Source organism: Lissotriton helveticus, chromosome 6 (assembly GCF_964261635.1).
Source record: "Lissotriton helveticus chromosome 6, aLisHel1.1, whole genome shotgun sequence".
Lineage (NCBI taxonomy): Eukaryota > Metazoa > Chordata > Amphibia > Caudata > Salamandridae > Lissotriton > Lissotriton helveticus.
Genome location: NC_136067.1, coordinates 2,102,367,318 through 2,102,391,204, shown reverse-complemented (window position 1 = coordinate 2,102,391,204; position 23,887 = coordinate 2,102,367,318). Strand labels below are relative to the sequence as shown.

At 48.6% G+C, this 23,887-nt stretch overlaps 1 protein-coding gene across 4 annotated transcripts in view; it reads left to right on the top strand.

Annotated features, from left to right (window-relative positions):
• Positions 1 to 23,887, top strand: part of LOC144764051 (uncharacterized) — a 65,057-nt gene that overhangs the window by 19,409 nt on the left and 21,761 nt on the right. Inside the window, exon 1 of one of the 4 annotated variants that reach the window (XM_078650201.1) lies at positions 18,562 to 18,593. The exons of the other annotated variants lie outside the window; for them this stretch is intronic. The gene's annotated coding sequence lies outside the window, so the exon portion shown is untranslated. Of the gene's footprint in view, positions 1 to 18,561; positions 18,594 to 23,887 lie in introns of those variants that run through there. 4 annotated transcript variants of the gene reach the window in all.

The following is a 23,887-nucleotide window of genomic DNA, read 5'->3' as shown; positions in this document are numbered from 1 at the left end:
CATTAATAAGGCTCCCGGTTTTCCGTTTAAACTGAATTTCTACCTATAAATACAGACAGAAAACTATTTTCCACTGTCTGTATTTATAAGTTAAAACAGGAAAATACTAACAAACTGTGCGCCGCAGCCCCACTCCTGCCCTGGTTACCTCGGCGAGAGCCCCCCTAGTAATCTACACCACTACGGCTCATTTAAGAGAACTGCTAAGGTACACAAGGCAGCAGATGGCTGTAGACGAGGCACGTTAAGGGGGAGGGGTCGCAGTAAGAAGTGCGAGTACTTAAGGTTTTAAACAACACTGTGTCCATCATTGAATGCCTAATTGCCGAGCACAAGGTGTTCATATGTGCATTAGCAGGCCGGTGTTCCGATATTCACTGTATCCCCGTGTATGGCTGCACCCCCTACGTCACGGGGTGGAGAAGGGCAGAGAGCGCCGCGGGGTCCTTGTGCCAACATTGTTCACAGCCTCGAGCCACCAGCAGCCCGAGGCGGTGTACGAGGCTGGAACAGTTCTAAATTCATGTTAATGAATGTCATGTTAATCACCATCTATGTTGGAGATTTGATTACAGCAGGAAAGGGACAGGGGTCTGGTAAGAGCCACGCTGATGTTGTTGTAATGCAGGCAGCTTAGCATCGCAACATGCACTGTGATCATTCGTATAATTTGTTTAACACGCTTCCCGGATACACAGTTTACATTTTAAATAAATACGTAGCAGCTTTAATGCGGGGCAATACCGGCCTGCAGGTGGGGGGTCCTGCTTGTACGGAGACGGGCTGTGTTGGCACAAGGACCCCGCGGGCGCTGTCTGCCCGAGAAGCGAGCCATGTTCGAACAGAGCATGCGCAATGATGATGACACGGAATGATGCTGGGTGTGGTACCACGTCATCGGCCGTAATGTGCGCATGCGCAAAACAGGGGGGGGCACTGCCACATGGGGGGCAGCGGGTTATGGAACACCGGTGTACTGATAGAAAGCTTTAGGCTCATCAGGCGGGGCCTGCTGGGGTCAGTGCCAATAAGGTAGCCGGTGAATGGCAATCATTGGCACAAGGCAGAGACCTGTTAGGAGGTAGCAGCGTGCTCGGTTGCAGGTGGCAGGCCTTGAGGAATTAAAAAAAGTTACATACCGCTAGTGTACACACATGATTGTGACCTGTTTCAAGAAAACATGAAATTCTTTCTTTCTTCTTTTTTTTTTTTTTTTACTGTTTGCTTGTGTAATGCCAGCTGTTTCTGTGCAACTAGCCCTCTCCAGCGAGATGTGTGGATCCAGTCTCCTTCCTTTAATGTTGCCTTTGCAGAAATAATTTCCCATTTGCTTTCATGCCTTTATTCCTTTTCTAATCTTCCTCAATAACGCTGCGCTTGCTCTTTGAATCACGAAAGGTTAGAACGGGTTGCAGGTAACTTTCAAGAGAGATTTTGTAACACAGTTTGATGCCATCCCAATAACAAAAATTTCAAATGTTGCCAAAAGAGAGGCTGCATTCCCCCATCACTCCCTCTTCGAACACGGTGCCTAACGTTACTCGCTGAACGTTCCCTGGAATTCTGTACAATAAATGTGCACCTTTTTCTTTGAAATAGAATGTCTGCCTTTCAGTATTTTCAGTTTTGTTTGTAACGACTGCACACACTTAGAAAGTTACCAATCTCTCCATAGCCCCTCTCTCACACAAATAAGAAAAAATACTAGCTGCAGCATCTTCTTTTGCTTGTGACAAAAAGAAATGTGGATAAATACAGATAAAATGACAAAAAAATAAATATTGATAAATACAGACGGAAATGGTAAAAAAATGAATACCATAAAACCGGGAGCCCTAATTATCAAAGAAAGGTTTGCTGATGTGGATCTCTCTAGAACCACATCAATCTGATTTAGGGATTTTTTTTTTTCTGGCCATTTTTAGTTTTTCACTCTGTTTCATTGTAGTTGCTAGGGCATCTGCTGTGGCGCCTCACAAGATTTTTCTCTTCCCCCTCCCTCATGGGTTTCTTTATTTATGTAAGCTCTTTGTATTATTAGATTTTTTTATTTATTTATTTAATACTTGTGCTTAGTCATGTCGAACTGACAAACTCAACGGAGCGGAATAGCACCAAGCGACCAAAGGACCAATTTTAGAAAGTACATTTTGCTCCCACCCTACAACCGAACAACGAACGCCCTGAAGAAGTTCATTATGAAATTAATGAAACGCGTTAGCTGGAACTCAGTTTTGTCGGATGACTTTGAAAATAAAGAACTGTTTTTCGATACAACTTTACAAGTGAACTTACTTATTGAACTGACCACCTGGGTAGTGCACCACTCCAAATTCTGGTGTAGTTCTCTCTCTGCTTTGCAGCTGGCACCCAAGAACGGCAGGTGCAGGAGTTGCATGTGCCTACCAATCCGAAATAGTTTTGGATCTACCACATAGGAAATATTGCAGGGAAGTGCGGCTATCCTGGTCCCCCGTTGCTCGTTTGTTCCACTGTTTTGTTTTCTGACTAGTCTAACTGGGATCCTGCTAATCAGGACCCCAGTCTCTGTGCTTCCTCCCTAAATTTGATTATGGCAAGTACTTTGGTACCTTTCCAATTGGCTACTGGTGTACCTTTGTTAGTCCCTAGTATATGGTACTAAGGTACCCAGGCCATAGGTACACCAGGGGTCTTCCATGGGCTGCAGCGCATATTATGTCACCCATTGGAGACAACTCAAACTGTGACTAAAGCCTGCCTTTGCAGCCTCTGTGAGCTGGTGCTGGCACCACTTATGACAGGTATTTCTTCTTATATCAGAGGTCACTACACTTAAAATGTATGTCACCTCTATAGTAGGCTCCCCAGTTCTGAGGTCAGGCTGTTCTGTTTGTAAGTGTGAGGGTGTCACTGCATGAGCAGGACACCCCTACGAACCACACAGTCGATTCTCCAGGCTTTGTAGGTGCGTTCAGCCATTTAAAAACATATAGGGGACATCAGTCATTACAAGATGTCTCACTATATAGTGGCTACACCCGGTCATGTAGTAATCATACCCCAACTGTGATTCCCGTGTTGGAAGTATGATCCCATGTACCAGGGTGCTCCCTTGGGGGTATTCTCCCCCCACCCACTGTACTACCGGTTACAGCCTTTCAGGGTTTGACAATAAGCTAGTGCTGCTGCAAACCGTAGACTCGATTCTGCCCTCCTGCTGCTGCGCTACTCTTGAGCACAGGAAGGCAGGAGAATAGGTTTCGTGTCACTGGGGGTGTGACCACCTCCCAGACAGGACTTACTGTATTAGGCTGGGGTGGGGGCCACCAGACTGCTTTGAAGGGCACATTTGGGTCCCTCCTTGCATACTCCAGTTTGAGCTAGTTCAGGCAGCCCTTGGTTCCTGCTTTGTTGCGAAACTGGACAAAGGATGTGGGAGAATTCTCCAATCTGCCCATCCCCTTCTCTGGGAGGGACCCCTGAATCATCCTAACCCTTTTTCTAGGATACTTAAGGGTTTACCTGTGGGTGGCTCTTCAGATTCGTGGCAGGACAGGATTCAGATCTGAAACTACTTTAACTTCAACCGCCTGGGCACCTTCGCTGCATTTTGCCTGGAACCAAGACTGCGCCTATGAAGACTCCTGCTGCTCCTGGTCTCGCTGTTCTGCAAGCTTCTTAGTCATCTGTGCCTGTGCCTCTTCCAGGTTCCTCCCCAGGCCTTTTGGCATTAAGGACACCCACAGTAATCTCCCTTTGGAGTGAAGGAGTCCCTCCCCTGCATCTGTACTCTCCGCAACAAAGCTGACCTGTCTGCTGCTCCTGATGTCCTACGGACTCCGAAAGTCCCCGCTACACAGGTGATGGTTCTGCAACTTCTTTGAGGCCTGCCCTGTCCTCCCAGCCAGTTTGAGGCCTGTATTCCTTGTCAGAACCGCTGGTGCCGAACCCCTGAGCACTGTATCGACTTGCTCCTTGCCAAGGTTTGTTGGCACTTACTCCAGAGATCTTCGGGCTACAAGAAGCTCCTGCCTCCAGCATGTCTTCCTGTCAAGATCTTTGTCCCCGCCGCATCCTTTGCACCGTGGGCCTGCATCTATAGTGAGTTGCTTGAGGTTCTCTTGCGACTCCCGTGCCTTCGGCCTGTGGGTCCTCTTGAGCGTCTTATTTGCCTTCAATGGACTCCCTGCTTACTCAGGGGCCTGCTCTCACTCTCCTGCAGTTGGTGAGTCTGTTGCACCTTGCTGGGCCCAACATGACTCCTTGTTTCCTTTCCACATAGTATCTTTTTTCTGTCCAGTGGTGTGCAGTTTTCAATTATCTGCTGCACGTGTGCATGTTTTGCAGTGATGCAAATTTACTCAAAGTTTATTGTTTAGTTAGTTAAAACCATAACAATTTAAAACCAGCATTTCAAAACAAAAAATAAAAAGCAAATCATTGTCGTTCAAGAGAAATAACCATACATTCATTTCATCTCTTCTGGTTGTTCTAAAATTCATTATAAAAAAATACAGTACAGTAAGATCAACCCTCCTCCTCTTTAACCAAGTTTCCAGTCTTTTTAACAGAGCTTAGTAAATGCTTTAAGGAATTTAATCAGTCTGCCGTTCAGAGGGTGAGATCTTCCGGATTTGCATACATTCATTTCATCTCTTCTGGTTGTTCTAAAATTCATTATAAAAAATACAGTACAGTAAGATCAACCGTCTTCCTCTTTAACCGAGTTTCCAGTCTTTTTAACAGAGCTTAGTAAACGCTTTAAGGAATTTAATCAGTCTGCCGTACAGAGGGGGATCTTCCGGATTTAGGCACGCTGTTATTGTCGCTCTGCATGACCTAATACCTCCTACATTAAAACTTGATTTTAGGAGCATAACTCGTTCATTGTACAGTTTGTTGCATATACAGATTATATGAATGAAATCTTCTTTCTGGCAGTTACACAGGCATAGGTTAGAACCTGTACACACCCAGGCTGGCTGGTCTGCCAAAGATGGGAGTTTACCAAAGCGTAATGTCATTAATTGTTTTTTTACAGTCATTGAGAATGGTATGCTCAAATAAGGTGTCGGAACAAGGGACTTATAGTTATTTATCACCATCCAAGCGTGTGACCTTGTTCTGAAGATGTTTTTGTCTAGCTGCGATGAATGAATTTTTGAAGCTTTATTTATTGCTTGTTTAAATGATTGGTATGGGAGGTTTTTATTCCATAATTCTGTTGTACATGTCATTGAGAGAGATTTGAATAGGTATTGATGAAAAGGGGAAGTTTTGTCCTCATTTACTTCCACCCAAAGTGCTTCATTGATTTGCGAAGTAGCTACGTTTAGTTTCAAACTATACCAGGTTTTGACTATCGCATACATTCTGCCCAAATCTTCATTTAGTATGCCGAATTCCAGGCGCACTTGGGCCGGGGAGGCCGACCTTTGTATCTGAAATGTTTTTTTGTAGATGAAAGCTACCAGTTGGTTTAAAACCTCTCTGTCTTCTCCATGGAAAGCAACGCTGGCATACGTTATTATTGGTAGAATTTTTGCCTTCATTACGGCAAGCAGAGGTTTATATGAAGGACCCTTCAGCTTCTTCGCCAATAGACTGAAGGCAAATGTAAGGGCGGTTGTTCTCTGTGCCATATACCCTTTTTGCTCTGTGTGATTTCTTGAGTTATCGATATAAAAACCCTGGTACTTTTATTTTTTGACCTCCTCTAGTTGGTTACTGTTAAGCCAGATTGTCTGTTTACGTCTCAGTTGGCTCCCAATCACCATTGTTTTGGTCTTCGATGTGTTAATTTCAAGTTTGTTTTCTGAAATGTAAGCTGACATTTCATTCACACTTCTTTGAAGACCAACTTTTGTGTTGCTCATTAGCACCAAGTCATCGGCATATGAGAGATGAGAGAGTCTCAATTTCCGAGTTTTGGTGGATGGGAGTTGGTACGGTCCAGCCTTTGTGAAAGATCTGACAAAAACAAATTAAAAAGGTGAGGGGCCAGGACACACCCTTGTTTGAGGCCTCTAGTTGTTAGTTTCCTTGATAGCCTGGATCCATCACCTATCTTGATTCTTAGCCACGTGTTTGAATAAGATAGCAATATGCCCTTAAATAGCCTTTCAGGAATGGCCCATGCTCGAAGCTTTTCCATAGGAGGTGTCGATCAACACTATCAAAAGCAGCTTTTAGGTCTATAAAGCAGAGGTAGAGATGTTGTTTCCTCTGCTTACATTTGTTTGCCATAATTGATAGACCTAAGATGTTTGTTGTCGTCCCTATAACTTGCCTGAAGCCTGTCTGGTTGGCTGGGAAAAGATTGAGATTATCAGACCAAGCCTTAAGCTCTTCTAACACCAGAGAAGCATAGTATTTGGCTTCAACATCCAGGAGAGCTATCAGCCTGTAGTTTGCTGGATTTGATCTGTCTCCACCTTTAAATATAGGGGTCAGTATCGAGCCTTGCCAATCTGTTGGTATGTAGTTTAAGAGCTCTACCTCTTGATATAGACCAAGTAGATAATTACTCCAAAACGATGTATCCTGTTTAAAAATTGCTTGGGGAATTCCGTTGGGGCCAGGAGCGCCATCATTTCGAGCTTTCTTGATTGTACGTCTAACTCCTTCGCTTGAAAGGAACGAGTGACTTGTTGCTAGTGTCAATGGGCCATTATCCTCTGTGTACTTTAACTCATCAATCGATATATTTTCTTTATATGAGGTTTTGTCTTCTTCTGAGCTGGTGATTCCTTTGATCCTGATGGGATTGTCATTTCCCTCTGCTAAAGTCTGGCAGTTTCTTTCTGCTGTATCTTGGGTATTTATTTCGAAAAACCTTGAGGTCAGGAATTCCGCCCACTCACGTTCTTGAATATTTGACGATAATACGTTCACTGGTCTCTGCAGTTTATTTATGGTAAGCCAAAACTGTTTTGAATTTGATTTCTTGGAGATACAAAGCAGTTCTTTCCCAAAATTTTTCATTAATTTTTCTTTTTTCTTCCCAGAGTTCTTTTTTATATCGTTTCCTTAGCTGCCGCACGCTGTCCCAGGCTGCTGTGTCAGGTACTATTCTTTTTAGCCTCCTTATTTCTTTTTTGAGGTTACATTTCAAGGCTCGTCGTCCTGCAGTTGTTGTTTTTACGGGGTACTCTTTTTGGCCATGATATCTTGTCTGCCTTTGTCCAGTAGACATTAGAGAAGATAAGTCTGCTGTAAATTTTTCCCAGGCTTGGGTGATAGTCTGGGTTTCTACTTTACAGGCACCTATCTTCTTTTTTAGTTGTTGCTGAAGTGTTTCCATTGTTTCATTTGACCATTTGAGGCGCTTTAGGTCAACCGTTTGTATGTCTCCTTCAACTATTGTATTTGCCTGATATTTAGTGATTTTTAGGCTAAAGTGTATGAGTTGTAATGAGTGATCACTCTTGGTTGTGTACTCAATAGAAAAGTGGGAGAGGAATGGCATCAATTATACTGAAATGACTGTGTAGTCTAATCTTGATCTTATCTTTCCCCCGTGAAATGTATGTTTAGGTGGGAAGTCATCTGGAGTTCTGCCATTTATTACTCTTAATCCGAGAAACTCAAGAGCATTTACCAAGCCTTGTCCTGCGTTCAAATTTACTAGTTTACTTCACTGAAGCCCAAGCCTGGGCGCTGTAGCTGAGGATAAGGAACTATGTGTAAAGCATTTCAACAACACAAACAATGAAATAAGAAATCAACATACAGAAGAAGATACCAATTTAAAAAAATAGATTATATTTTTAATTATTTTTAGAGACCGTGATATATTAAATACCCTGGAGGGTTCCGGAAATACAGGTTTAAGATGATATCACTTGTAGTCACACCTGCAACAAGCTCTTTTTCTCTTTCTCTTTCTCTCTCTCTCTTTCTCTCTCTCTTTCTCTCTCTCTTTCTCTCTCTCTTTCTCTCTCTCTTTCTCTCTTTCTCTTTCTCTTTCTCTCTCTTTCTTTCTTCCACAGTAAGGACCGCCAATGTTGTACACCCACCCATCTAATCCTAAGAGCGCTCTCATATATGGCAGCCACTTATCAAGGCCAACTCCCCCCTAAATATTTGGGCACAATTCTCTTAGGCTGCCTGGGGTCATAGGCACCCTCTGCAGTTGCCTCTTTACAGTTGCCACCATATCTATGGGGTTTGATCCCCAGCTTTGTCTCCTAAATCTCCAAGAGGGTAAGCTGAGCCTCTAGGTTTCTTGGTCTCCTCATCACTGTGAAGCTCCTTTCGCTCCCAGGACCGACCCGTGACCCACAAGGTCTGTCGCTCCCCCTCCGCGCAGCTCCACCTGTGTGCCCCTGTCCCAGCTGCCACTGCTGAGGAAACGTATGTCTGTTCATCTTCCGCTTTACTGTTTTACTGTACTGCCTGTATTTCTTTGTTGAGCCTGTGACTGCTGGTGTCTGTCTTCCCCCCACTGCCTGCAAGTGGTCCTTGCCTGTTTTCTTTCCTTCGGTACCCCTCCCTGCCTGGTTTTCCTTTCTGTATCCCTCGCTGCCCCCATGCCTCTCTGCCCGTTTTTAGGTCTCGGCCTAGCGTTACACTGCGCAGCAGTGTTTGCACAGCCGAGATTTTATGTCAACACAGTGTATGGGCTTGAACCCGCCCCTCTTCTCCATTGGCTGGCTCGGAGGCCAGCCATTGGAGGAGAGGGGCATCACTTCGTTCAAGCCCCGTCTTTTTCGGATTCGGGGGCGTGTTATTTGCAGTTTTTAAGTCTGTAATGTCATCCGTCACTCAACTGCAAAAACACGCCCCCGAATGCGAAAATGGTGCCGCTTTCCTGACGCCATTTCTGCCCGACCACTGCTGGAAGAAGTCGAGAAGCTGCCGAGTCCTCCGGTGAGTACTCTTTGCTGTCCTGCTCCCTCATTCATTGTGCTGCCCCCGCGCATTCATTGTGCTTGCTGTCCTGCCCCCTCGTTCGTTGTGCTGCCCCTCACGCGTTTGTTGTGCTTGCTGTCCTGCTCCCTCGTTTGTTGTGCTGCCCCCCCCCACGTTTGTGGTGCTTGCTGTCCTGCTCCCTCGTTCGTTGTGCTGTCCCCTCCCGCATTCATTGTGCTTGCTGTCCTGCCCCCTAGTTCGTTGTGCTGCCCCTCCCGCGTTCCTTGTGCTTGCTGTCCTGCTCCCTCGTTTGTTGTGCTGCCCCCCCACGTTTGTTGTGCTTGCTGTCCTGCTCCCTCGTTCGTTGTGCTTCCCCCGCGTTTGTTGTGCTTGCTGTCCTGCTCCCTCGTTCATTGTGCTGCCCCCCCTCGTTCATTGTGCTTGCTGTCCTGCTCCCTCGTTCGCTGTGCTGCCCCCCTCGTTCGTTGTGCTGCCCCCCTCGTTCGTTGTGCTTGCTGTCCTGCTCCCTCGTTCGTTGTGCTGCCCCCCGCGTTTGTTGTGCTTGCTTTCCTGCTCCCTCGTTCATTGTGCTGCCCCCCCTGCTTGTGCCTCTGTTCCCTGCTTGTGCCTCTGTTTCCTGCTTGTAATCTGATTTTCGTGCCCCTCTGGTCCCGGTTTTCGTGCCCCTCTGGTCCCGTTTTCGTGCCCCTCTGGTCCCGGTTTTCGTGCCCCTCTGGTCCCGGTTTTCGTGCCCCTCTGGTCCCGGTTTTCGTGCCCCTCTGGTCCCGGTTTTCGTGCCCCTCTGGTCCCGGTTTTCGTGCCCCTCTGGTCCCGGTTTTCGTGCCCCTCTGGTCCCGGTTTTCGTGCCCCTCTGGTCCCGGTTTTCGTGCCCCTCTGGTCCCGGTTTTCGTGCCCCTCTGGTCCCGGTTTTCGTGCCCCTCTGGTCCTGGTTTTCACGCCCCTCTGGTCCCGGTTTTCACGCCCCTCTGGTCCCGGTTTTCACGCCCCTCTGGTCCCGGTTTTCACGCCCCTCTGGTCCCGGTTTTCGCGTCCCTCTGGTCCCGGTTTTTGCGTCCCTCTGGTCCTGGTTTTCGCGTCCCTCTGGTCCCGGTTTTCGCGTCCCTCTGGTCCCGGTTTTCGCGTCCCTCTGGTCCCGGTTTTCGCGCCCCTCTTGTCCCGGTTTTCGTGCCCCTCTGGTCCCGGTTTTTGTGCCTCTGTTCCCTGCTTGTGATCCGGTTTTTAGGTCTCGCCTATTCCATTCCGCAGGAATGAATATGCGAGTCTAATGCCGCTAAACCACCGCTAAACCAAGACTTCAACTCAAGGCTCTCAAAAGGCTCTCAAAAGAGGATTTTCAACAGTTCACGAGAATCACAAGCACGCGCATTTCCCCACATGAAAGGCATCAGACTCCCTCCCACTGGCTTCTGCCAGTTCTCCTCCCCTAATTATTCATTTCACTTTTGCCGTGACTCGCATTTCTACTCCCCCCAGCCCATGTAGATGCACAAGCTTGCCCGAGCCTTCCAGCAGCATTTCTCCTCCCCTTACCATTTGCTCCTGTCTCCGAGAGCTTCAAAGGGATGTGCTTCCCCGCCCACTGCTTCACACTTCGTGGCGGCCGTGACTCGCATTTCTCCTTCCTTCCTTCGTGCCCAGCCCCCCTCCCAGCGCTGCCTTGTTCTAAAGTCCATCTGTGGCTCCTCCTAATCTCGTCCATCTTCCCTTACTTTTCCTTGCCTTCGATTCCTTCATGCCCTCTCTCTTCTTCCCGCCACGTTGCCCCCCCTCCCTTCTTCTCTCCGCTCTCCTCCTTTCTCGCCTCCTTTTACACCCCTGCCATTCCACTTGTTTTCTTCTGTTTGTGACTCAACGTCATTGTCCTAACCCCTTAATTAGTTGATCTCTTCACCCCTTACTGTACTTCATCTGTTAGTGGATCACCCTCTTTGCAGTAACCCCTCACCTGGTCCCTGTTTGCCCCACACTCAGCGCTCCTCTTTTCACCTGGCACTTTACTTGTTATGTTAGTGACTCACCCTCCTTATTGTGACCCACCTACCCCATTCTTGACCAGTCACTCGCCATGCATTAGCTACAGCTCACCAGTGGGCCTTTTGCCCCTCACTTAAAGCTCCGCTCCTCACCTTCGTTTCCAAATCCTCTACGCACCCCCAGACTCAACCACTGTATCCCAAAGTGCACTTCCAAACTACTCTCAAATCATGGTTTACCCGAGTGCTGCTTATCTCCCCAGCCGTCGTCCATTGATTATCCCTATTGAAGCATCTCCTCTACTCGCCACTCTCCCTTTCCATTTACTCCCAAAGCCTTCCATTGCCCCCGTATTACCTCTCCTCACTGGCACTCACTACAAGGGACACAATTTCAAACTGGGTGGAATTACACTCTTTACCCCACTCTTTCCTACTTCCCTTACAACATCTTTCTATCCTTAATTTCTCTTCTCTCGCCGAATGTTTTTCCCTCTCTTCCACAATCTCCCCTGCATCACTCATTCCATTGACAGTCTTCCCACCTTACTGTTACCCTTTATTCACGCATGTCTATCCTCTTCCTCGCACAGCTTGTTATTTTATTATTTAATATTGCCAATGCTTGTTTTCCCTTCGCTTGCTCCGCAATCTCTTTAGCAGCGCCCCTTTGATGTTCTCCTTCAAAGAACATCCTTTTAGGGCTGCGACAACCCGCCCGCCCCCCTCCCCCTCCCTCACTCTCCCTCTCCCTCTCCCCTCTTCCTCGCACAACTCGCGTTTATTTTTTTAAAATGATTTCATATTGCCAATGCTTGTTTGGCATACTCCTATGTGGCCCTTTCCCGCGGCACACATCCAGCTTTGCACTTTTGCAAGGGCTTGCCAGAGAAGCAGTTTGCAGCGCTGCTCCATTTGTGAACCCTTTTCAAGGTAATAGCCTGGTGTTTCCCTGCTGACCACCATGATGCTAACTACTGACCGCCTTCCCTTCCCCGTATCTTTCCACCTCTTTTGGCGCCCCTCCTGTCTAGCACTCCACTATTTGAGCACATTCAGGCATTTTTTAATATGTTAATTATAAATTGAACACTTAATTCTGGAATCTTGCAAATAAAACGAGCAACCGGGGAGCAGGCCGCCACCTCCCCGACCCCCATCGCTCAGAAACAGGGGCTCTGCTAGCACGTGCACAGATAACGCCAGTAGTGAGGCCTTGAAACCCTTATCTCAGCTGGCAGCGCGCCTTCCAGTCAAGCTGATGGACCAGGCTGTCGGGAGGCGGCAGTTGTGGGTGTAGACAGCAGAGCTGAAAAAGTGCACTGGTCAAATGCAAAAGGATGGCCACAATGTGGTTGGTTACAGTGCTTAATTTAAGTCGGTGGTTTCCGGGGCTCGGCACCCACATCGACATCACCGCTCAAATACCCATCACCGCTCAAATACCCATCACCGCTCAAATACCCATCACCGCTCAAATACCCATCACCGCTCAACTCCACATCACCGCTCAACTCCACATCACCGCTCAACTCCACATCACCGCTCAACTCCACATCACCGCTCAACTCCACATCACCGCTCAACTCCACATCACCGCTCAACTCCACATCACCGCTCAACTCCACATCACCGCTCAACTCCACATCACCGCTCAACTCCACATCACCGCTCAACTCCACATCACCGCTCAACTCCACATCACCGCTCAACTCCACATCACCGCTCAACTCCACATCACCGCTCAACTCCACATCACCGCTCAACTCCACATCACCGCTCAACTCCACATCACCGCTCAAATTCCCATCACCGCTCAAATACCCATCACCGCTCAAATACCCATCACCGCTCAAATACCCATCACCGCTCAACTCCACATCACCGCTCAACTCCACATCACCGCTCAACTCCACATCACCGCTCAACTCCACATCACCGCTCAACTCCACATCACCGCTCAACTCCACGTCACCGCTCAACTCCACGTCACCGCTCAACTCCACGTCACCGCTTAAATACCCATCACCGCTCAACTCCACATCACCGCTCAACTCCACATCACCGCTCAACTCCACATCACCGCTCAACTCCACATCACCGCTCAACTCCACATCACCGCTCAACTCCACACCACCGCTCAACTCCACACCACCGCTCAACTCCACACCACCGCTCAACTCCCCATCACCGCTCAACTCCCCATCCCCGCTCAACTCCCCATCCCCGCTCAACTCCCCATCACCGCTCAACTCCCCATCACCGCTCAACTCCCCATCACCGCTCAACTCCCCATCACCGCTCAACTCCCCATCACCGCTCAACTCCCCATCACCGCTCAACTCCCCATCACCGCTCAACTCCCCATCACCGCTCAACTCCCCATCACCGCTCAACTCCCCATCACCGCTCAACTCCCCATCACCGCTGAACTCCACATCACCGCTCAAATATCCATCGCCGCTCAACTCCACATCGCCGCTCAACTCCACATCGCCGCTCAACTCCACATCGCCGCTCAACTCCACATCGCCGCTCAACTCCACATCGCCGCTCAACTCCACATCACCGCTCAACTCCACATACACATACATGACTTTCATCTGGTCCCCCGATTTCTCGTTTTTGAGCTGAATAAAGTGATGACTTCAAATGCTTTTAAAAAAGTGTTGCAAACTGATGCTGCTTTAATCACAATTGACGAATGTTTCACAAACTGTAGACACCACTTAGTCTACATCAGACCCCTGTGCTGTGAACCAGTGACTGCAGTGTAGAGAACAAGCAGGCGCTTTTCCCCCCACAGGCACCATCTGTGAGTCCACATCAAAGCAATCAGCCTCCCTCCCACTGGCATCTGAAGCTTCCCCCAGCGTGCGCTCTCCTCCCCTAATTATTCACTTCACTTTCACAGCCGCCAGGCCGTGCATTTCTCTCCCCCCCCCTCCCCACAGCAATGCCAAGAGCTTGTTTGTGATTCGTGACCCTTGTGCACGATGTTTTGTAGGGCTTTGTTTTAATACATTTTGGGAAGCTTGCCTCGGTTTTTGGGAAGTTTATGCACATTGGAGGGCTTTGTTTCTATATGTTTTCTGAAGGTGGCCACTAGTTTTGTGAAGAGCTCCTCGGTGCAGTCACAGAGCTCTCTGCCTGCAGCTTTCAGACAGACTGCTTGTTGCGTCCTTCCTGGCCGTCCTCCTCCCATTCCCATTCCCTCTCCCAGCAGCTTGGTATTTGATCCTGTTCAACTCCACATCACCGCGCTTTCACCAGGCAGACACACAACGGCAGCTGTCGGTGCAGGTTTTAACCAACACACTCCTCCAACCGTCAGTGTACACTTTCACCAAGCATACACACCACCAGCCATCAGTGCACGATTCCAACAGGCACACACACAACTAGCCGTTAGTGCACGCTTCCTATAGACACACACACCACCAGCTATCATCACCAGTCAGTGCATACTTCCAACATGCACACACACCACTAGCCGTTAGTGCACGCTTCCATCAGGCACACATCACCATCCGTTTGTTCACGCTTTCACCAGACAGACACACAACGCCAGCTGTCATTGCATGTTTTAACAGGCACACTCCTCCAGCCGTCAGTACACATATTCACCAAACATACACACCACCATCTATAATTGCATGCTTCCACCAAGCACACACACCACCAGCCGCCAGTGCACGCTTCGACCAGGCATACACACCACCAGCCGTCAGTGGACACTTTCACCAGGCATACACACCACCAGCCGTCAGTGGACACTTTCACCAGGCACACACTACCAGCCGTTAGTGCACGCTTTCACTAGGCATACACACACCACCAACTGTCAGTGCACGTTTTAACAGGCACACTCCAGCCGTCAGTGCACACTTTCACTAGAAAAACACACCACCAGCTATAATTGCACGCTTTCACCAGGCACACACACCACCAGTTGTCAGTGCATGCTTCCACCAGGCACACACCACCATCCGTCACTGCACGCTTTCACCAGGCAAACACACAACCAGTTGTCAGTGCACGCTTCCACTAGGCACACACACCACCTGCCATCATCACCAGTCGTCGGTGCATGCTTCCACCATGCACACTCATTACTAGCTGTCAGTGCACGCTTCCACCAGGCAGACACAAACGTCAGACATCCACAGGCGTCAGACATCCACAAGCGTCAGGCATCCACAAGCGTCAGGCATCCACAAGCGTCAGGCATCCACAAGCGTCAGGCATCCACAAGCGTCAGGCATCCACAAGCGTCAGGCATCCACAAGCGTCAGGCATCCACAAGCGTCAGGCATCCACAAGCGTCAGGCATCCACAAGCGTCAGGCATCCACAAGCGCCAGGCATCCACAAGCGCCAGGCATCCACAAGCGCCAGGCATCCACAAGCGCCAGGCATCCACAAGCGCCAGGCATCCACAAGTGTCAGGCATCCACAAGCGTCCATTTCATCAGCTCTCTGCCATCCTCGTTTGCTTCAAATGTTTCTGGTTCCTCACAAGGCCCCTCCAGCTCTCGCCTTGCTACATTTTACATGGGCACTGCACCACTCAACGCCACAGCACCACTGAATGCCACAGCAACACTCAGCATCGCTCAACGCCACAGCATCATTCAGCATCGCTCAACGCCACAGCATCACTCAGCACCAGTGAATGCCACAGCATCACTCAGCACCACTGACTGCCACAGCATCACTCGTCGCCGCCACAACATCACTCAGCGCCACCACAGCATCAATCTGTGCAACCATTCAACAACAACTGGTTCAAATACGTTCTCTCAATGTTTCAAGCTTTATTACAAATGTCACAAAAAGATGTTAATATTTCACTTCTGTTCTTGGATTTTCGTCACAATAAAATACACTTAACATAATCTTCACAAAAGTTATTTACAAAAGTTTAAGCTATTGCCATAAATTACAATAACTTTTATTTAAGTATTAATTATAAAAAAAACTAAAAGCCATTGTTATTTGTAATATCAATACATCTAAGTCAGGTAAATACAACACATATTGGATTACAAATGCTATAGGTGTCACATTTGCAAAAGTTAAAACCATTGGCATCGTAAATGACAAAGCTATTAATTTCACTATTTTCAAAACCAACACATAAAATAAAATATTTTGTCATTTACAAAACCAATAGCTCAAACTTTCCTAATGCGAGACATATTGCATTGCAAATGCTTGTTGTGCCTGTGCCTGTGCCTGTGTGTGTGTGTGTGTGTGTGTGTCTGTGGCTCTGTCTGTGTGTGAGGCTCTGTCTGTGTGTGTGGCTCTGTGTCCGCTAATACTCTCTACTACTCTCTAATGCTCACCTTTTCCATTTTAAATGACAATAACATTTATTTCTGTTTAAAAAGCTCTAGCTTTAACAAAGCCGAGACCATTGCATTGTAAATGCTTGTTGCCTTCCGTTTCCCAGCTGCCCCGTATTTCTGTGTCCTTTTTGCCTTCTGTGCCACTCGTTTTCTATTGATTTCTGTGCCCTTTGCTTTCTGTGCCACTCGTCCATCCTTGTTTTTGTGCCCCTTTTGCCTTCTGTGACACTCGTTTTTTATTTATTGATTTCTGGGCCCTTTGCTTTCTGTGCCACTCGTTCCCCACTAGTTTTTGTGCCCCTTTGCCTTCTGTGACACTTGTTTTTTTATTTATTTATGTGCCCTTTTGCCCTATTCTGTGCTCCTTTGTCTCACTAGCGAATGCAGCGCATGTGCTGCATTGCTAGCGAGACTCTATTGTTGCCACTTTGGTGCTGGAAGGGAGACAGGAAGTGGCACGGGCTGACAGGAGCTGTGCACTCCGCACGCATGCACATCTGTCCCCGGAGGCTGGCAGCGCCCGCATGGCGCACTTTGTTTCCCTCCCCTGGCGTCTCCTCTCTAGTGATGCTAGCTTTTACACGGTCCCAGCACTTTTTTTTAAAAGCGTTGATGCTAGTGTGAATACTTTCTGGTGAGGGGGAGCAGGCTGCGTGATCAAATATAGACTGTTTCCTTTTGGAACAACAAGAGAGCATTTGTCAAAGAATAATAACATGCATTTTTTCATGCAGCAGTTACAAAATAAGCATTAGGGATTCTAAATTGACGTCCATTTAGAAAACAAAAGATCTTTTTATTGTGAAGCGTTCAGTATTTGAAAGCGGAGACTGGCTTTGTGCGTTTTTTAATTCACCGGCTCCTGTAGAGACTGATTCTAATAAATCTACGCCTCCTTCTTTTTTTTATCCTAGTTCTTCGCTTGTTAACATTGGGCCTCTGTCCTGGGCGTCCCCTTCCCACAGGCGCTCAGTGTACATCAGCGAGGCATGTGAGGACACCAGCACTGTAGGATTCAGCGGGCGCTAATAATTAGCAAAATCTCATTAACGATATCTGCAGGGAAAATGTGTCCTTGAGCCTCCTCTCCAGGGCGGTCCTGCTCCCCAAGGCTCTGCACATCACCCACCGGGGAGCAGCAGGCCTGGGCCTCTGGAGCGCTCATATCTTTAGGAGCATGCCGTGTATTCTGTCTGAAAAGTATTTTGACAAGTTAATGTGCCTGCTGAGGCTTAGCTCTGTGCTCGCTTCGCAAGTCACCAGTTTGATTAGTGAGGCCGACATAGCCTTTCAACTTTCTGATGTGATAAAATGATCCTTACGTTCATTGACACCTGAGTTTTACAGCTCTATAAAGATGGAAGACTGCAATAGTAAGCGCTATATGGAACGTTAGAATCAGTTGGTGAAGGGTACACTTTTGTCTTATTACTTTCCTTTAAGTGCTTTCAATGTGATATTGTGCTTTAGTATTGTGTCACATGACTGACGCTCTTGCTGTAAAATACTGCTGGAGCCATGGTATGAAACATACATTTCTTGAGCCCCCACAGTCTTAATTATTTTACTGGGGAAGGTGAACTATTGCTTGCGAGAGTCCTCCATGTCCTTCACAGATTAAATTTTATTTTGAATAATTAATAATGTATCAACTCCAGTGTTCAACTTTAACTGTTGTAGCAGAATGAACGGCTGAACCATCCGTGGCGACATTCCAGCCAGTGGTCTGCAAGTTGCATGCATGTCGCAACAGCAAGCGCTCAACCCACTGTACTGTTCCACTAGCTGTCTACGCAAGCACACCCCAAGCATGCCCTGGTCCGGGACTCGCAGGGACTGAACTCTGCAGATAAGGCTTTCCCTTCCATCAACTAATGCCCACATTGCCTAATCACTCTTTTTCTGGCGCTGCTCGATAAGAGAGAAACTGTTTGCTTTGAAGAGTGGTGAATATTTACTGTACTTCTCTGCACTCGGACTGCCGTTTGCTTTTCCTTTTCGCTTGGTGGTGGTGGACTTTTGAAGCTTCACTGGCGGACTCTCGAAGCTTTACTCGTGAAAGGGCCAGTGTCGTTTAATGAAAAAATGAGCAGGTCCGCTGGAATTATGCGGCATGGCTGGCTCCAATTATGCAGCAGAGGTGACTAAATCATGTGGTGGGAAAAGGTAAATCATGAGCTGTAATTATCACCCGGTTTGTTGATGTTAAAGGTAAGTTACAGCTTAACCTTTGTCATCACCCTTTTCTTGCAGCTCCGCTGATGTATAGACTTCTTCACAGCTTCCAGCAGCACTTACAATCAAATAAAGACACAAACCTCCATCACAGCACATTAAACGGAGCATGCAACACACACCTGGCTTCAGACACCCTTACCATCACCATCTCTGCTGACAGCACAGACGTATATCTGGTAATTCTGTTTGTTTGTTCGTATCCATGACTCGCTCCCTGCAACCCTCCCTGTGAAAGTGCTTTGAAGCAGGCTCTAGAATGTCCTAGTACTGCACAAACAATAAATGATGTAAAATAAAAAATATAGCCAACAGAGCACAGCTTTGCCATAAAACAAGCTGCCACTGGGCTCCCAAAAGCATGTACCACTAAGACGGTTGCATGACGTTACAACGCATGCCATTACAACGAATTTCCAAACACTACCATTACAACGCATTCTATTACAATGCATACTACCTTTACAATGCATGCCATTACAACAAATACCATTACAACGCATGTTTGGTAAGTATGGGATAGTATAGGGGTAAAAATTACTATTTTAACTCCAGGGGGTGCAACAGTAGGGTAAGTGTTGGATAGTGTAAGGGTACTATGCGTTGTGATGGTGTGCGGTGTAATGGTGTGCTTTGTAATGGTATGCGTTGTAATGACTGCGTTGTAATGACTGCGTTGTACTGTCATGCGTTGTACTGTCATGCGTTGTACTGTCATGCGTTGTAATGGTTGCGTTGTAATGACATGCGTTGTAATGGGTCTTGCGTTGTAAAAGTTTCGTTGTAATGGTAGTGCGTTGTAAAAGTTGCGTTGTAAAGGTTGTTTCCCCACTAAGACACCTCTTACAAAGTCCCAACACAACATGCCACACTGCAGTTACAATTTGCCAAACAACACATTATTTTGGACTTGTCCAGATCCATACATCAGTCTCTCAACCCTGCCACAACACTTTATTGCGTGAAAGAAATATAGTGTAATACCCCTGTGAATGGGAACGCAACAACGCTAGACCGGTTTGAGCCTAGTTGGATGTCATCAATGAAGTGCAGCTTGGATCCTATGGCACAGTGTGCGCCTGCCCACATCTGGGAATACCCAGATACACATAGGGCATTACACTAAAGCAACACAAAGAGATGGTTGGAACATTTGCATATGAATCAGTCACCAGAAGTTGTTCGGAGGCCTCAAATATTCCATTGATCACCCCTTGTTCTCGTAGTGAGGCGTAAGGACATTGAGAGAAGTGTAAAGAAGTCAGTGACGCTGGTTGTACCGCTCGAAAAGCACAGAGCGCTAATTACCACTCAGTATTTCCGAGTTATTCTGTCTTCAGGAACCTGGACATGTTCTGAGTTAATGCACGTGATGTAGACAGGGTAATTTCGAGAAAACCAAGCCGCAGATCCATGAAGGCTTATTCGCACCACCATTTTGGAGTATGTGAAGCAGTGCTCTTTGACGTGATTTTACATGACTTTGTGAATAGGCTACAAAACACCTGAATGGCAAAGAAACGAAATATTCAAGAATTATACAAATACAATTAGCCCAAATATAAAGGACTGTGCCCTCTTTTCACTTTTACTGATATATAGGGAGGTCACGATTCCGGGCCCAGGCGCATAAATGCTTTTGTGGGTCGCCCCAATGAGTTGGGAGGGTCCGCTTCGAGGAAACTCTGTCCACAGTGTGAACCCCGCCCATTTGCTCTCGACACAGCCCGTGGGCCACCTTTTTCCAAGGTCAGTTTATTGTGCACAGCAGGGCAGCAGCAGCCTCTTCTTTCACAGCACTCATACATTTGGAGTAGCACGGTGTTATTATGCGGCCGCGCCTGGATTCAGATGTGTGACCTTCTGCAGCAGACACATTAACACCGCTGAGATGTAGGACTCGGTGGATAAAGTGTTGCACAATATATTATGCAGGGCACAAGTTATAACAAGCATTTGCAATGCAATAGGTCTTGCGTTCACTCGAATGTAAGCAATTGGCACTGTAAATGACAATGCCTTTTATTCATGTTTTACAAACGAAAACAAAAATTAAAGGCATTGTAATTTGCAATGTCAATAGCTCAAACTCTGGTAAATGCGAGACCTATTACATTGCAAATGCTTGTTCCTTCTGTTCCGTCAGCCGCCCCCGCCGCTGTGTCCCTTGCGGTCCCGCCCCCCTGACTGCCCACTGCCCATTCGCTGCCTCCCGCCTGCTCCTCTCTCCCACCTCCACATATATGCCGGCCTCGCGACTGGCGTGCCGAAGGCGTGCCTAAGGCAAGCTCATCTGCACCTGGACTGCACCCAGCGCCCCCGCCACGACAACCGCCGGCTCTACGATACCAGCACACTCCACGCCCTAAACCCCGGACAGACCCACACCTGCTTTATGGCCGCCCTGAAACGCACACACAGCCCCTTCACTTGCCGGAATTGCAGCTACACCAGCCTCAGAACCGACAAATCACCCACCAAGAATGACCGCACCCACCTGCGATGCATACTACTGAACACCCACTCCGCATGCAAACACGCCGCCGAGCTCTGAGACCTGCTCGACACATCATCTCCGGACACCACCTTCCTATCAGAGACCTGCATGAATGACTCCTCCGCACCCGACATCGCCATAGCCATCCCAGACGGCTACAAGATCACCCCGCAGAGACCGCACCAACGGAGTCGGAGGAGTAATCGCCATTGTCCACAGGAACAGCATCAAAGTCTCGACTAGCACTGACGACACACTCAGCACCGCCTAACACATGCACTTTCAGATCCACACAGCCCCCAACTCCACCCTCAGAGGCACCCTCGTCTACCGACACCCCCGGACCCTGCATCCAGTTCAGCGACTCCATCGCCGACTTCATCAGCACGCATGCCCTAGCCTCCACCCACTACATCCTCTTCGGAGACCTGAACTTTCACCTTGAGAACAACAACAACTCCACAACCGATAACCTCGCCAACCTCGGACTCATGCAACTCGTCACAATGCCCACTCACTCTGCCGGCCACACGCTTGACCCAGTCTTCTCCTCAAGCCCACACGTCTCCGTCAGCCACACCACCAAACTCCTCTGACCGACCACCGCTGCATCCACTTCACCTTCCAGAAACCCACCACACTCAACAGATACCCCGCAGCTGCTGGAGAAAAATCACCGAAGACCAACTACATGCAAACCTCGCACTCAGCCCACCCACTGAACCCTCGAACACCAATGACGCTGCCCACAGCCTCAGACGCTGAATCAAAGACTGCACCAACACCCTCGCCCTGCTGAAGAACCCCCCCCCCCCACAGAGACACCAGCAAGAGGGCCAGCTGGTTAACCCCAGAACTCCTAGCCTCCAAGCAAGCGTGCCGGAAACTAGAGAAGAAATGGCTCAGCGAACAAACTCCGGACAACCGCGCAGCACACAAGGACGCCATCCCCAAACACCACCACCTCATCTGGGCCGCCAAGAGATCCTCGTTCAACGACCGCCTCGACAACAATGCACACAATAGCAAGGAGCTCTTCAATATCGTGAAGACACTCTCCAACCCCAGCTCCAACACCAACAACATCCCGCCGTCACAGGCCCTGTGCGACACCTTCGCCACCTTCTTCCACCGCAAGATAGCAGACATCCATGACAGCTTCAACACCCAGACAGACCCAACAGAGAGCAACACAACAGACCCTCTGCACACCATCAACCACAACCCTCTGCTAGTCTGGGCCAGCGCGAGCATCGATGACACCATCAAGACCATGAGCACAATCCACTCCGACTGTCCGTCAGATCCCTTCCCGCACCACGTCTTCAACAAAGCAAGCACTCCATCGCACCCCACCTGCGCAACATCATCAATCTCTCCCTCGAGACCGTGACCTTCCCAGAGAGCTGGAAACACGCCAAGATCAACGCCCTACTGAAAAAACCCAAGGCTGACCCAAGAGACCTCAAGAACTTCTGGCCCATCTCTCTGCTCCCCTTCCCGGCCAACGTCATCGAGAAAATCATCAACAGACAGCTAACCCAATACCTCAATGAAAACAGAATCAGGTACCCTTCCCAGTCAGGGTTCCGCAGCAACCACAGCACCGAGACCGCCCTCATCGCCACCACCGACGACATCAGGACCCTGCTGGACAACGGCGAGACCACAGCACTAATCCTCCTAGACCTCTACCCCACCTTTAACACCATCTGCCACCACACACTACGCGCACGCCTCCACGCCGCAGTAATCCGAGACATGGTGCTAGAATGAACCACCTCCTTCCTCTCCGGCAGTACCCAGAGCATCCGCCTCCCCCATTTCGGTCCAAAGCCTCGATCATCTGCGGAGTATCCCAGGGATCCTCCCTCAGCCCGACTCTGTTCAACATTTACATGGCCCCGCTCGCACACGCCGCCCGACAGCACAACCTCAGCATAATCTCCTACGCCTACGACACTCAACTGATCCTCTTCCTCACCAGGGACCCCATCACCTCCAAAGCCAACCTCCACGTAGGAATGAAGACCGTCGCTGACTGAATGAAGACCAGCCGTCTGAAGCTGAACTCGGACAAGACGGAGGTCCTCACCCTCGGCTCCAACCCTTCAGCCTGGGACGACTCCTGGTGGCAGACTGCACTTGGAGCAGCCCCGACACCCACCAACCACGCACACAACCTGTGAATCATCCTCTACTCCATGCACTCAATGACCAAGCAGGTCAATGCCGTTTCTTCCTCCTGCTTCAACACCCTCCTCATGCTCTGCAAGATCTACAGATGGATCCCGACAGATACAAGAAAGACAGTAACCCAGGCCCTCGTCAGCAGCAGACTCGACTACGGAAACGGCCTCTACGCAGGAGCCCCGACCAAGAAAATCAAACAACTACAACGCATCCAAAACTCCTCGGCACGATTGATCCTCAATGTACGACGCCACGGCCACATCACCCCCCACCTGAGGGACCTGCACTGGCTCCCCGTCAGCAAGAAGATATCCTTCAAGCTCCTCATCCATGCACACAAGGCATGCCACAAGACCGGCCCAGCCTACCTCAACAGACAGCTTTCCTTCTACATCCCCAACTGCCAGTTATGCTCTGCCGCCTGGCTGTTCGATAAGTAGCAGCCCCCCCCAGCGCCTTGAGACCCTTGCGGGTATGTAGTGCGCTTTACAAATGACTGACTGACTGATTGATTGATTGATTGAGGCAGAGAGTTGTTTCATGATACTAAACACATACATGCAAGCAGGTGTCCACTGTTGGTCATTCCCTTGAACATATTAAAAAGAGATTTTGGAAAAGGAGTAAGAATGGCTCAGCCATCCTGATCAAATTGCCAACATGTTTTCGCCTTCATCTAAAGTTCATTCGAGTCTGAGCCCTTCATCAATGAATCCAAAGGCACTCACCTAATGCAAGTCTCTTCTTGGGTGGATCCCTATAGTGAAGTTAAGATACAGATGG